Here is a 14,718-nt window from a genome sequence, read left to right as displayed (position 1 = left end):
CAAAGTTAACATTTTTATTAAATGCAAGGGAGAAATCCCATGAGTGTTCCTTTGCTGGAACTGGATTAACAAAATACAATGAGAAATGCTCAGGATCAGCTATAATTAAGCCCAGACCAACAGTTGCATTATGATTTTATGCATACACATTTCTTCTGTGTTGAAACTGGCATAATTTTTTATTAAGAGTTATTTTTAAGCACTCTCAAAGTGAGAGCCCTGGGCAATGGATATATTCACATTAAACATAATCATAGCTGAAGAGCAAGTCCCTTTCCTTATGACTGCACAACAGTTTTATGTAAGCAGGGTCCACCTGCCATGGCCCAGTTCTCTGAGTGGCAGCACTAGTCCCTCAGCAGACCTGTGGGAGGCTCTGAGGATGGGGCGCGGCCCCTACTGCAGACCTCTGACATCACAGCAAATTACTCAGATGGCCCCAGAGCTCTCACGCTGTGCCTTTCAAGTGATCACGCCCCAGGGATCATTTCCATGTGAAAAACAAAACGTGCAAACTCCTCTCCTGTGTTACTGTACATTTAAGGGGAACAGCAATGCCCATGGCCACCATACCACCAACAGACCTGGGTTTCCAGGTTTCATTGTTTCAGTTTATTTTGGTTCCTTTGTGTGGCTGACACATCTTTCGTCTTACTTCTGAAGGTAAAGGGCTGCCTTAAGCCAGCTTTCAACACTGGGCCTCAGGTCAGGCACTCTGGGTTCAAACCCCACGATCAGCCAGTTTAGTGTGACTGCAGCACCTTTCTCTTACTGAACCTGCAGGCATTCAGCTGGAAAGGAAATCATCAGAGCTGCCTACTGACTTCATAAGGACAGTGAGAGGGAATATTGGGAACAGGGCCCTGCAGGCTGCTAAATATGGCACAAATGCATAATAGAATTGGTTTTTTTTTTTAATCCAAAAAGGTTTGGCCAGTTAGTTAAAGCTCCTTACTATGTTCCTGACTGCTTCTGCTGCTGTCCTATCATCAGAAGCAGTACTTGATAAAGAAGCCAGTGTGGGGGCCCCACATGCACACACATTCGCACGCATACATGCATAACATGCACACATACATGCACTCGTATACACATGCACATAACACACAGGTGCACATACATCCATACATGCACACACATACCTTCTCTCGGAAAAGAAAGAATGCAGGCAATTCAGAAGCTTTTCAAGGGACTGATATAAACCATCTAGATCAATAATGACAGCGTGTAAAATCAGGGCTCTGAATCCCAAGGCACTGAGAGGACATAGAGCCCTGGGGAAGGAAAGGAGGAGGTGCGGAAACAAGGGAAGGGAGAAGAGGACCAGGATTCACATCTGCAGAATCTGAGACAGGCCAGTGCTTGGAGGAGCTGTGGGCAGCCCTGGGCAGTGGGAGGTAGGTCCTCAGTTCATGCAAGAGGAACGTGAACCCAGCTCTGTAAAGAAAACTCATTTAGGGTCACACAGCCCCGTTCTGGGGCCAAGGCCCAATCTCCACTCTCTCCACCCATCAAGGCCTCAAATTTTACCCACATCACCTCCCGCCCGGGGTATCCTCAAGCCATTAGGAGAAGGGAGAGACCAAATAAAAGTTAGGGGCTCAATGCAGCTTCAGGAATCGGAAGATTCCTGGTCAGTGTAGCCAACATTTACTGACCAGAGTTGTTTGTTGATTAGACCTGTCCAGCCCTGTCCTCACTCTGCCTCCTGGGCTACTTTAAAGATTAGCTCAGCCTATCCCAGGGAAGTTCCAAGCCCAGTGCCTGGCACCTAAGAGGCAAAGATGCCACGTACTTGCTTCGCATTTCTGCAGTCTACTCACATTCTACACTCGGGGTAGAGCCCAAACTGGATGAAAACAAAGTCCTCAGAAAGGCTGAATCTTACCCACCCCTTCTCCTGCCTGGGTGATGTTTCAACTGAGCACACACTTGATTCACACTTGTCAGGGTAAAGTGGAATGCAAGGGGCTAGGACGGAGAGAAACGCAAATGAGCAATATTTCCAAGCCTCAAGCTGGACAATCTCCCGGGTAAAACACGTTCTAAACAAAACCTATTAGACAAGCAGAAATCACTCAGCACATGCACTCAGCTCCCATAACGTGCTAGGCACTGTTCCTGCAGATGGCAGGCAGGTTCCTGCCTGGCAAGACACTCCCTAGAGTGGAAAGACACACAGGTGTGTAGTTGTGTAGGAGCTCTTAGGGGGACAGCCACTCAGCCACACCGCTCAAGACCTGATGCCCCAGCCAGGCCAGCACTGTCCTACAGAAATAGTATCACTACTATGATTTTTTAACAGGCACATTAAAATAAAAAGAAACAAATAATCTTACCAATATGTTTTCTTTAAACCAGTATATCCAAAATATTATCATTTCACTTGAAATCGAATTTTAAAAGATCAATGAGAAATTTCATTTTCTTTTCTTTTTTTTTAACTAAATCTTTGAAATCCAGTATGTATTTTGCACTCATAGTACATCTCCAGTTTGGACTAGACACAAATCCAGTATTCACATTCTTTCCAGAACACCAGGCAACTTTTCCCCTACAGATCAGAGCAATGCAGTACATAGGTTCCACTCCCCACCATCCCGCAGGTGGGAGAAAGCAGTCACCACCCCACAATATTTGGGACCCATCAAGTTAGAAAAATGGAGACAAGGAATTAGGAAACTGAGACCTTGCCTATAAGAGTCCCTGTCCACAGTGTTAAGAGAAAGGCAGAAGACAAAGGGACATTTTCATTTATTACTGTTATAGGCTTAGAAGCTTGGCTGTCTGCTCCAAGCTCCTGAGGTCATAGGAAATAAAACAGAATAACACCCTGGGCAGGCACTGGAGGCAAATGTGGAAAACATGCAAATTCAATTTCAAATTTTAAATGTCTGCTTTACTTACTACAAAAGCCTGAGACTGGTCTCAGCTATAAAGTGTTCTGAACTTGAAAATTAATTCTAAGAGAAAGAACTGCCCTCTAATAATCATACATATCTAAGATCTTTTCAAATTCCAGAAAAGAGCTTTAAAGTTAAGCAAGAATTGCTACTGGGAAAAGAATTCTCCAAACCCCTGCAGGGCACCATCCCTGGCCCATCAGAATGAACCAGTCCATTCTTCCCGGTAACTGAAGTATGAAATAATTAGGTGTATTCTCCAAATACCTGGGCTATGAGGGGGGAAAAAATTTTTTTTATTACGGGAAAAAGTAATTTTTAACTTATGTTCATTAGCCTCATAATTCAACATTTAATGAATACCTAATACATGTTACATACTATGCTAGTCACATTTGGAAATGAGGAAGACACAGACATTCTCTCCAGGAACATAAACAATTCCATTTTGTTCATGAAAATAATTTAAAGTGACTGTGGTTTTATTTATGGCCTAATTTTACAGACTCTTGCTTTGGAAGGGACGGAGAGGTGCCTGAGTCCAGTCTCCCAGCCTGGACTAACCGGAGCAAGCGCCCTACCTGCCAGCACCCTCAGTGTTGGGGCAGCTGCCACTTATGTTTATAGGGCTGGGGACTTTACAAGGTCTTGTGCAGCCTGCCCTTCTCTACATGCCGGCTCCAGTTGATGCAGCCTCTAGTGCCCCCTGGCATGGCCAGCACCTCCTGCCCTACAGAACACGCTGCCCAGTGGCCGCCAGGTTTTCTCCCATGCAAGCCCGGCATCTGGGTCACTGCAGACACAGATCTCCTAAGCCACCTGCAGCAGGCAGATTCACATGCTGTCCCCTAGGGGACTATAGATAAAGGGCAGAGGAGAGCTGGGCCTCAGGAACCAGTTCTGCGCTGCATACTTGCAATTCCACCAAGTGCAGACGAGTGGCAAGTGCCTGCTCTCTGGTTATCAAACTTGTTATTTCAATTTGGGAACCTCATCCTTCCAAGTCTCTGTTCCGATCTCACTTTCTCAGATGGCCTTTTCGTAAATCCCCTTCAATATACATCAGACCTGTTACTTTCCCTTGTCCTCCATGTAGTCACCTTAGTAGCAAAGAGCACATTTATAATCATGTATTTAATGGTGTGTTTCTTGAACCTCTCCCCTATTAGACTGTAAGCTCCAAATACACCAATAACATTTAATTCAAAATACAGTCAAGAAGATCGATGTTAAGCTTAATAAAGATATTTACAGATAACAGAAATGCCGTACTTCCTTTGACGTGAGGACCAGAACATTTCCTGAGAGAGCTCACCCGGGAAGTCCTGAGAATAACGTTAACTAAGCCACTCTAAGTCCCACTTGTATCTAAACATAGTTAAGACCTCGCGATGGGGATGAAACACCGGCTGGCCCAGGGCAGGACAGCCACCAGCCAGCCCGGCAGGGGGAGCGCTTACCTGCCCTGCAGCTCTGACTCCTGTCGGCAAAATGGGAGTGAACACAGCACAGGGAACAGTGGGTACACGGAGGAGAAAGCAGACCAGAGGGCCGGGAAGACAGGTGGTCGGTGCGCCCATGTCAACGGGAAGCCCCCGTTCAGTTCCGTGCCCTCCCTGCACTTCCTCCTTCCGACACTTACATCCTCCCGTCACCTCAACCACTCCGTCTCTGTATCTCCACTAAAAAAGAGCAAAATTCAGTCCTATCACTGGAATGCAAGAAATACCCTCACCCCAAAAATTCACATAAAGTTTAAAAGTATATAAATAGGTATGGGAGATCCCTACAATGAAATATAAACAAGAAACAAATAAATAGAATACCTGTAACCACACTGCCATGCACGGAGTGGGGGGGGAACCCAAGGAACTCTGGAAGTTGGGGTCTTCACCATATGCCTCAAGCTAAAGAGGAAAAGCTCTAATGAACTATTAAGCTCTGGTTAGTAGGCTTTTTCACGGAGACCCCAGTTAGCAATTCTGAAGATATTTTAGTACATTCTAGGACTGAGCAAATAACTTACTGTGGAGACTGGGAGGCAGTTTTCTTTGTCAGTGAGGGGCCTTATAAACATGGAAAGGGAAGTGTAAGGTAAAGCCTGCCCTGTTGGACTGGAAATGGCAAGATCCGGATGAACACAATGGTTTTTAAGATAAAAACAGAAACTGATGGAGAAATGTGCAACCAAAGGAAGTTCTGTGGTCCCCACAGGGGTCCCACAGGCAGAGAGCTGTGCAAGCTGCAGAGGCCGCAAGTGAGCAGGGGCGGCTCATGCTGTGCTGGGAGGGTGCCCTGCAGCCACTCTTGCCTGTGTCACAAGACTGTCACAGCCCCTCACCCCTCACCCATGACCCTTGACCTGAGAAAGCCAGCCTGGGACACTCAAAGCAAGATAAACCAGGTGTCCTTGAGGAAACAGCTGATTCCAGGGCTGCGAAGGGAATATCTTGTATAGGAAGCAAGGAAGTGCTCCAGAAAGACGGGGCTTCGACCAGCAAACACGGGGCAATCGGAGTAACAGATTAAATAATGATAAAGGGCTGCAAACTACTGAGTAGAGTAAGAATTCCCGAGTCCTCAGTAATATAAACAAAGGGAAAGAAGAAGTTCTTTCCCACACAATCAGTAAATGCAGAAGATATGGAATTAGAAACTCACCATCTAACAACCAGCATGACAACTGATTCTGACAAGAATCACCAATAGATGCTAAAACTAGTGTGTGAAGGTTTGGGAAATGAAGAGTAACAGGACAAGTACATAGTCTCACAATGTCTGATCATGAGACATTTATACAAGGGAGAAAAAAATAGTAACTTACCAAAACAGAACCTGTTCAAATACAGCGTCACACACAACGGTGCAAATCAGGACCACATGCCTCCTGAAATGCTGGTTGAGAATTCAGCGTCACTTCTGTGATGTTCCTACCCGAGCTGCAGAAACTGAATCTAATGATGAGGAAATATCAAAGCCCAAAGAAGGAACATCAAGCCCCATCCAAATCTTTCTCCTTCCTTGAGCCACTCTAACCAGAAACCCCAAAGGTCAACAGAACCATCAAGCCAAACCTCATGTGTCCACGCTAGGACTCTACCCCCCACCTAATAACTGGTCCATACTTTTCAAAATCAGCAGTGTCATGGAACACACAGACACAGGGACTGCTCCAGACTGAGGGAGTAAAGGGACGTGACATCTGACTGCAGTGCTTGGCCCAGGATTTCCTTTTGCTTTACATAAACTATTGGAACAATTGGTGAAATTGTGAATTTCAGTTGGTAAAATTTAAATAACAGTACTGCATGTAACTGCAAGGTGGTTATGGGGGAGAATGTCCTTGTTTTTAGAAAGCAAACACTGAAACTATTTAGGGGTAAAGAGGCATTATGCCGGCAAGAAATGCTTTAGAGGGAGATAGGGAAAGGAAGGGAGGGGAAAGGACATATTAGGGATTTTGAGGCATCCTCAGCTAAGAAACTCACCAACGGCATTGAAGCTTCCCCAGGCTAGAGTAGAGTCACAGGACCCTACTTCATATCACCCCTCTTACCTGCTCAGAGCACACACACAGCACAATTCAGGAACCATGGAGATGTCAGTCACCAGAGCTGGTCAGGAACACAGGGCATTACCTGACCGAGCAGCAGCAAAAGAAAGGCAGAGAGCACAGCCTCCAGGCGCATAGCTGGCAGGCCAGGAAAGCGGGAAGGTGGACCTCTCAGACACTAGACTTGGCATCTAAGGAATTCTTCTCTCAAGTAATAATAACAGTAGTAACAAAGGATGCCCTATGCTCCTTACATCCAAGAAGTCCACACATCAAGCCCCACCCAAATCTTTCTCCTTCCTTGAGCCACTCTAACCAGAAATCCCAAAGGTCAACAGAACCATCAAGCCAAACCTCATGTGTCCACGCCAGGACTCTACCCCCGCCAGGACAGGACCAGCCTCCCAGAGGCCACCAGGGTCAAGGCACAGCATCCTCCCGGCTACCCCTTCCCCTGTGACCGCACCAGTCAGGAAGCAGTCACCATACCCATTAGCAGGCCTGCCTACCTGATGTCTTTCCATCCCCTCCACTGTTCCTGACACTAAACTCTACTTCTGACCCCTTCTTGTGGGTGTTTCTCACATGGCCTCCAACTAAACAGCAAGGACTCGAGAAAATTCCAAAGGAAAAGCACAGAATGTTTCTCCTGATGACTTTGTTTTCTTCTAAAAATTGAGAACAGGAGAAAGAGGGAAAGGAGGGGAGAGACAGGTATGAAAATAGAATCAAAACCTGGAGTTCAAGTGCTTCTGGAACTTCTGAAGCCAGTTCCCACAGCTTCCCTACAACCGAGTAATGGCACATCACTCCCCACCCCAGCCCGCACACACATGACAGGGAACCAGGGGGAGGCAGGATCTGCCCCAGAGCACAGGTCACGCCCACAGGGGCAAGCTGCAAGCTCTGGCAGGTACAGAGTGAAAGCTCCCAGGTAGGGAATGCTTCCAGGATCTGCAAGAGATGCAGTAAGACCAAAGTCAGAGAACTGCGGTCCCACTTCCAGACAGCAATGGCTGCACAGCAACTCACACGGCCCAGGGTGGCAGACACCATCACTACCGCGATGTGAGCACCCAAGGTTCTGAGGTCCATGCCACCCAGGTGGGCAGAGCAGAGGCCCAGGGGCCCGGGAGCCAGGGAGCCAGGATAAGGGCACATCCCGTGCATCCTCAGGCAGAGATTTCCAGGACAGACTCAGAAAATGAGTCCAAGAGAGGCAGGGCAAAGGGAGACTGTCCAGGCTCCACAGCTCAGACGTGGCCCTGGACAAAGACGCCACAAGGATGTGAATAGAGGTTCACCGTGGAACTTGGGGCTGTGGCTTTTCCAGCCTGGGGCAGACAGAGGCTCCTCCATGCTGGGCTCCTTCCTGCCTCCCTGCCTTTACCCCTGCTGTGCCCTCTTCCCTCGTGTTGGCCTAGTCACAGCTCAAACATCACCCTCTAGGCTTTCCTGAACCTCTTGCCCAACCTCGGGCTGTCGCAACCATACTGCTTGTCCATCACTCCACCCTGTACAAACCCCACACTGTCTGGGTGGCTCATACAATTCAGTGAGCTTAAGCCTGGAAGGATACCGCCGTGTAACCAACACCAAAATCAGACCAGAATGAAGTTCCTCCGTGACTCTGTAGCCCAACCCCCTCTCCTCAGAAGCTGCTGGTAACCACTGATTGTTTCCTATCCCTGTAATTCTGCCTCTTCTAGAATTTCCTACAACTGGGATCATGCAGTATGTAGTCTTTTTTTAAACTGTAGCATAACATAAAGCTTACCACCCTAACCATTTTTAAGCATACAGTTCAGCGGTATTAAGTACATTCACACTGTTGTGCAACCATCACCACCATCCATCTCCAGGTCTCTTTTCATATGCCCCAAACGGACCCTCTACTCCCATTAAACACTAACTCCCTCCTCCCAGCTCCTGGCAGCCTCCATTCTACAGTCTGTCTATGTAATTTTGACTGTACCATATATCTCATATAAAAAGAATCATGTAAAATTTATCTTCTTGTGACTTCACTTAACATAATGTCTTCAAGGTTCTTCCATGTTGTAGCATATGTCAGAATTTCTTTTTTAAGAATGAATAATATACCATTGTATGTACAAACCACTTTTGGGTTGTTTCCAACTTTGGGCTATTGTGAATGATGCTGCTATGAACATATGTATGTAAATATCTCTTTGAATTTTTCAAATTGCTTTCAGTTCTTCTCAGTATATACACAGAAGTGAAATTGCTGGATCATACAGTAGTTCTATATTTAATTTTTTGAGAAACTGCCATGCTGTTTTCCATAGCAAATGCACACCATTTTACATTCCCTCCAGCAGTGCACAAGGGTTCTAATTTTTCCACATACTTGCAGTAAATAGTCTTGTATGTCTGGCTTCTTTCTCTATGACTAAGGATTTTTAAGCTTAATCTTTGCTGTTGCCTGTATTAGTAGTTTATTCATTTTTTTTCATGAGCAGCATTCCACTGTATGGCTATACCACCATTTGCTTAGCTGTTCACCAGCTGATGAGTGTTTGGGTTGGTTCCAGTTTGGGGCTACTAAAAATATAGCTGTGAACATGTGCATACATATCTTCATGTGGACGTACATTTCACTTACCTTGGGTTAAAACACCTAGGGGTGGAATTGCTGAGTTAAATGGTAAGTGTATGCTTAACATCACAAAGGAGCCTCCAAATTATTTTCCAAAGCAGCTATCCCACTTTGCATTCCCACCTATGGTATATGGGAGTTCTAGTTGCTCCATATTCTCACCAGCACTTGGCATTGTTGTCTAATGAATTTCAGTCATTCTAGTGGGTATGCAATTGTATCCTATTGTGGTTTTAGTTGGTATTCACTAGTGATTAATGTTGAGCATCTTTTCATACGCTTATTGGCCATTTGTATGAACTCTTCTTTAAAGTACCTCTCAAACCCTTTGCTCATTTTTGAATTGCTTTTGTCTTCTCCAAGGTGTGAGCTCCTTGAACAGGACTCTCAGGGCCCTCTCAATGCCCAGCTTCTGGGGGCACCATTCTTGGAGGGCACTGTAATATCACGAGATTGCCCAAAGGCCATGCCCCACTGCTGCACCCTGCCCAGCTAGGGCCCTGCGCGCAGTAGGATTTAACAAGGTCTGTGACCAAATCAGCAAGTGTGATGGCCAGCTGCACCACGGAGAGTCTGAGCGGAGCTTAGCAGTCACACACAGCACAAGGCTTCTTTTATCTGGGGCAACTCAGGTCTCCCCCAGCTGCCAGGCCTGAAAACAAGCCCCTGAACTTCACCTACAGCCTGTCCCAGACCCAGATTCTAAAACTTGACAAAATCCTAATTAAGGATCTAGGAGGAGCCTCTCTTAGGGGGCCACTGACCCAAAGTGGGCCCTGCCACTGGCCGAGACACTGACCACTCGGCGCCCTGTAACCAGGCCCTCGGCCAGGGAGGCAGTTAAGTGACTCGAGCCAGAGGGACTGCACTGAGCTTCTGCTTCCTCACTTGCAAAACAGAGACACTATGACCACCATGCAGGGCTTCTGTGAAGAAAAACTATAAACAGAAGATGTGCAGAAATGACAAGTATCACCAGGTCCCACCTTATCCTCTGCAACTGCATGATTTCATAGAGGACCAGACCATTGTATCCTCTTTATTATATATTAAAACAAACCCCTCTCATTAGCATTTGATCTTCAAAGAGACTATTACAATTTATAAGATGGTCAGGGGAAAAAGGGAGAATGGGCCAGAGAAAGGGGAGAGAGGGAGAGAGGCAAAGAAGGAAAAGGCAGATGAGAAGAGAGGGAGGTACCCCGCCATGCGCCAGCTGTGTTCCCAAACCCCCTCGACTGAACCTCGCCAACCATGTTGCCCATCATATTTATGAGGGGATGGGAGCTCGGGGACTTGCCAAGGTCCCCAGCTGTAAGCAGCAAGGCAAGGACTGTCACCTACCTCTTCCCATCCCAGACCCCCTCCCAGCATCACCTGGGCCCGGCCCCCTGCCTGTGACCCCGGTAAGGGATACCAGCACTCAGGCTCACTCCTGGTCAGGACAGCGTCCCAGAACTCGCAGATGCTCCTGATCAAGGAATCCCATGGCCCAGCTGGGGCAGGGCTGCAAGTGACATTCTGTTCCAGGGGCCACTTCAAAGCGGGTGGCTCAGTCCCCTGAGGTCTTCTTGCAACCAGGCAAGTGCTGCGCCAGCGCCAGCCCAGCTCAAATAAAAACAAGGAGGATTCAGGCCTCTCTCTGCTTTAGGAACGAACTGCACAGCAGGGACCAGGGCTGCAGGTATGAAGCCTGGAAAGTCTCACACTCCTGTATCTGTTAACTCCTTCACTCCTCTCTCCCTAAAACAAACAGATGGAAGGCCTGTTGGTCTCTACTGTAAAACCCAATCAACACCAGTCCCTCACGTTTTCCCTCTAAAACTATTTCTCTAAATCTTCCCCTAACCTCCACTCCCACAGCCACTGCCTTGAGATGAGTGTCATCGCTATGACAGCACTTACGGATGGATGGGTCTTACTCTGGCCTGCATTTCTGCCCCTCCAAAAACTGTCCTCCTTTTTATTCTTTTATAACTTCAAAAATTACTATAAAGCTACAGTATGTAGACAGTCTGGTACTAGTGAAAAATAACAGATCAGTGGAGTAGACCAAAGAGCTCAGAAATGGACCCACTCATAATTTTCAACAAAAGGGCCAAAAAAAAAAGATCCTACCTCACATCGTACACAAACTATTTTGAAATGGATGGTGGACCTAAACCTCAAAGCAAGAAGTATAAAGCCTTAAAAAAACAAACACATCTAAGAGAATATTTTTGTGACTTTACAGAGGAAAACATTTCTTAAAAAGGATACAAAAAGCATTACCTATAAAAGCAAAAATAATGGTAAATCAGACTTCACTAAAATTAAAAATCTCTCTCTTGATCAAAAGATAATATTAAGAAAGTAAATAAGCAAACAGAGACTGGGAGAAAACCTGGAGAACACATATAGATATACATGACAAAGGACTCACATCTAGATTATACATAGAACCCTTATAACCCAAAAATTAAAAAGACAAGCAACCCAATGGTTAGAAAAGGCAAAAGGCTTACATTTCCCCAAAGGTGACATACAAACATCCAATAGGAACAAGAAAAAGGACTCAACATCCCTGGTCATCAGGGAAATGCAAGCAAAGCAGATGGTACTCCTGCTGATGCCCTCTAACACATCAGAGGGAAAAGACGGACACCACCAAACGCCAGTGAGGGTGCGGAGCAGTGGAGTTCCCTTACATTTCTGATGGAGATGTGAAATGGCACAAGTTCTCTAGAAAGCTATTTGGAAGTTTCTTAAAGAGGTACATATACCCCTGCCCTGCAACCCAGCCAGCCCATTGCCCAAGAGAAATGCAAATATATGTCTACAAAAAGCTTCATATAAGAATGTTCATTGCAGATTTGCTCACAATAACAAAAAACTAGAAACAAACCCAGGAACAAACTGTGGCACAGCCATACAGTGGGATACTATGGGGCAACAAAAAGAAAGAAAATGCTGGATCTCAAAAACCTTATGCTGAAAGAAGCCAGATACAAAAGAAACACATATTCTACAAAAGACAAAATCTACAGTGATAGAACTCAGATTAGTGGTTGCTTAGAGTGAGGGACAGGAATTGGGTGGGAAGGAGAACTCCCACCGAGGGGCACTCTCCGCACTGATGAAAAGGTTCTATGTAGAGTTAGGGGCATGGGTGAGGTGGGTGGTCAAACTGTACACTTAAGTTCTGTGCATTTCACTGTATGAAAATCACACCCCAGAAAACATTTGTCTCCAGGCAGGTGGGGAAACGCACATTTCCTGGTCTTGTTATCTTCCCATTTTTCAAAGTTTTAATAAAGTCCTACAGCTTCCCACTGTTCAAAAGACCCTTCACCACAGACCTCCAGCACCCCCACCCCTATCCCTGGCCTCAGGGCTCACCTGGTCACACAGAACACATCTGTGGGTATGTCACACCCGCACCTCTACACCACCGTCCCCTCTCCAGAGCACCTCTGCTCTCTTTTCAAGTTCTAATTCAGGCACCACCTCCTTCAGGAAGCCCTCCTAGAATCCTCTGGCTGAGCTACATATACCCTCCCTAAAGGCCTCATTTCTCAGGGCTTACTTCCATCACAGCACCTAGCACCTTCTCCTGAAGGACTCGGTTTTCCACTAGAGACTCAAGGGCAAACAAAGTGGCATATTTAACTTTGCATTCCTAGCTCCTGGAACAAAGTTTTGGCACAAACTTTTGGGTGAACCAGACAATCTGCTTGCTAGTAAACAAAGATAAAGTTCTAAGACCTAAGGGGCAGAGAAGTGGTGGTGGCGCCTGAAGAAGAGGTCTTCTGGCAGAGACACAGAAGAACATCTGAGGTGAAGAAGGAAACCGATATGGGCCCTAGAAGGGGCCTTTGGGACTGAATTACAAAGGCTGCCAGGATGCCAATGAGATGGAACAGGGAAACGGGACAAGGGTCATGCCACTGTAAAATCTACTTAACCTTCAAAAAAGGCCCAGCTTATTCTTTAACTTAATCTATATGCTGTCCTTTCTCTTCTTCCAGCCCCTCAATCAATTAAGTAACTTTGTAACCAGGACGAGAGACAGACCTCCCCAGTGTTAATGAACCTACATAGGTAAAGAATGCTGAGATCCAGATCAACACATCACCTAAATAATCCTATTCTTAAAACTCCAAAGGGATTATTAATCAGCTGTATACATCATGCCTTATGCCAACCCTACCCAAAGGCCCTATAAAACCCCAAACCCTAAACCCTTAAGCACACCTCCTCTCTGAGGTCGCTAGTGCTCCCATTTGAGTATGTACTGACTTATACCAAATAAACTTTCATGTCGTATAAGCCTGTTGCACTTGTCTCTGAACTCTTTCCCATGATAAAGACAAGAACTCTCCGACCTCCACCTCCAGTGGTAAATGTCTTTGTCACTTTGCTGTCATTCAGCTCCCTAGTCTTAACACAATCCTTTTCCTTTTCTCCCTCCCTGTTTTATTTCAGACCAGTAGGGAAGTGGAAGTTCTCAAAACATAAACTCACTCCATCCAGTGCTCGGCGACTCTCCCAAATTCTGGGGTGGTCTGGATTTAATTCCCACACTGTGCAGACCAAGCAGACTGGCTGTAGGAGTTGGCAAAGAATTTGCCCTATGCTGAGCAGTTCAATGAACTTCCCTTTTCTCCCTGTTCTTCTTTGCCCTCCACTGCCTGCATGGCTGCTGAATTCACTTCTGCTCTTGCATTAATGAATTCCTTTCTTGCTGGCACTTGTTTGACCTGATGGAGAATTCCTTCCTGATCACAGTAAGAACGCTTCCCCATCCGGGTTGAGGTTTCACCTAGTGGTGGGGAGAGACCCCCCCAGACGCAGCTGGGACATCCAAGCAGCAACACCAGGGCAGCCAAGACCCTCATTTGCCAAAATACTGCTCCCAAAGCCTCCTGCTAGTTTCCAGGTGCCATGACTGAGCTGATACCATCATCAGCCTAATCCCCCCAGCAAGGCAAGAAACTGCCTCTGAAGCCAAGTCCTTACTTTACCCATCCTGCCTTGGTCCAGACCCAGTTTGGGGCACAAAGGTGCCACATTCCAGAATTCAATAGTGTGCAGCTCCATTTGTTACCGAATTTAAAAGAACAAAGAAAAGTCTATTACCTGATTTTAAATCTTTTATGTTAATATGCCAAGCATAATCTTTAGAAGCAAACTAAAATATCTATATTTTACATTCCTTGAAAAAAGAAGCAATTTCAAACCTGTAATGTTTAATATGTCTATTTGCTTCACTCCCAGATTATGTTTTTCTTTTAAAAAATTAAAGTCCATCGCACCTTTCCAACTACAAACAATTTTCAAGCAGCAAGTAGATGACAATGCACTAGACTTTACAGTGGAGAGAGTAGGTCTGCACAGAGAAGGGATAAGTAGCAGTGCCACCAGCATCTGGAGTACACAGGCCCTGAGTAGGATGAAGGATTATGTCTCCTGCAGACTGAAGGATTGGACAGGGGTTCCCGAGAGTTACCTAACTTCCCTCATGTCAGGAATCTGAGCAGCAGATCCTCTGGACCCAGAACACGTGTTCTTTCCAACCTTCCAATTGCTCCAGCACTTCAAAGTTGACACCTGCCCTTGAGAAATTTCAAAGACAGTGAAATTTTTAACAGTATAAACAGCTG

The 14,718-nt window shown here is 46.0% G+C and overlaps 1 protein-coding gene across 10 annotated transcripts in view; it reads right to left on the bottom strand.

Moving 5' to 3' along the window:
* The window catches only part of ZFAT (zinc finger and AT-hook domain containing), a 317,588-nt gene that overhangs the window by 195,803 nt on the left and 107,067 nt on the right, over window positions 1-14,718 (bottom strand). The window contains exon 1 of one of the 10 annotated variants that reach the window (XM_036890561.2): window positions 12,455-12,587. The exons of the other annotated variants lie outside the window; for them this stretch is intronic. The gene's annotated coding sequence lies outside the window, so the exon portion shown is untranslated. Of the gene's footprint in view, window positions 1-12,454; window positions 12,588-14,718 lie in introns of those variants that run through there. 10 annotated transcript variants of the gene reach the window in all.

Source organism: Manis pentadactyla, chromosome 3 (genome assembly GCF_030020395.1).
Source record: "Manis pentadactyla isolate mManPen7 chromosome 3, mManPen7.hap1, whole genome shotgun sequence".
NCBI lineage: Eukaryota > Metazoa > Chordata > Mammalia > Pholidota > Manidae > Manis > Manis pentadactyla.
Note: the sequence above shows the minus strand (reverse complement) of the source record. Positions and strands in the feature narration are given on the sequence as shown.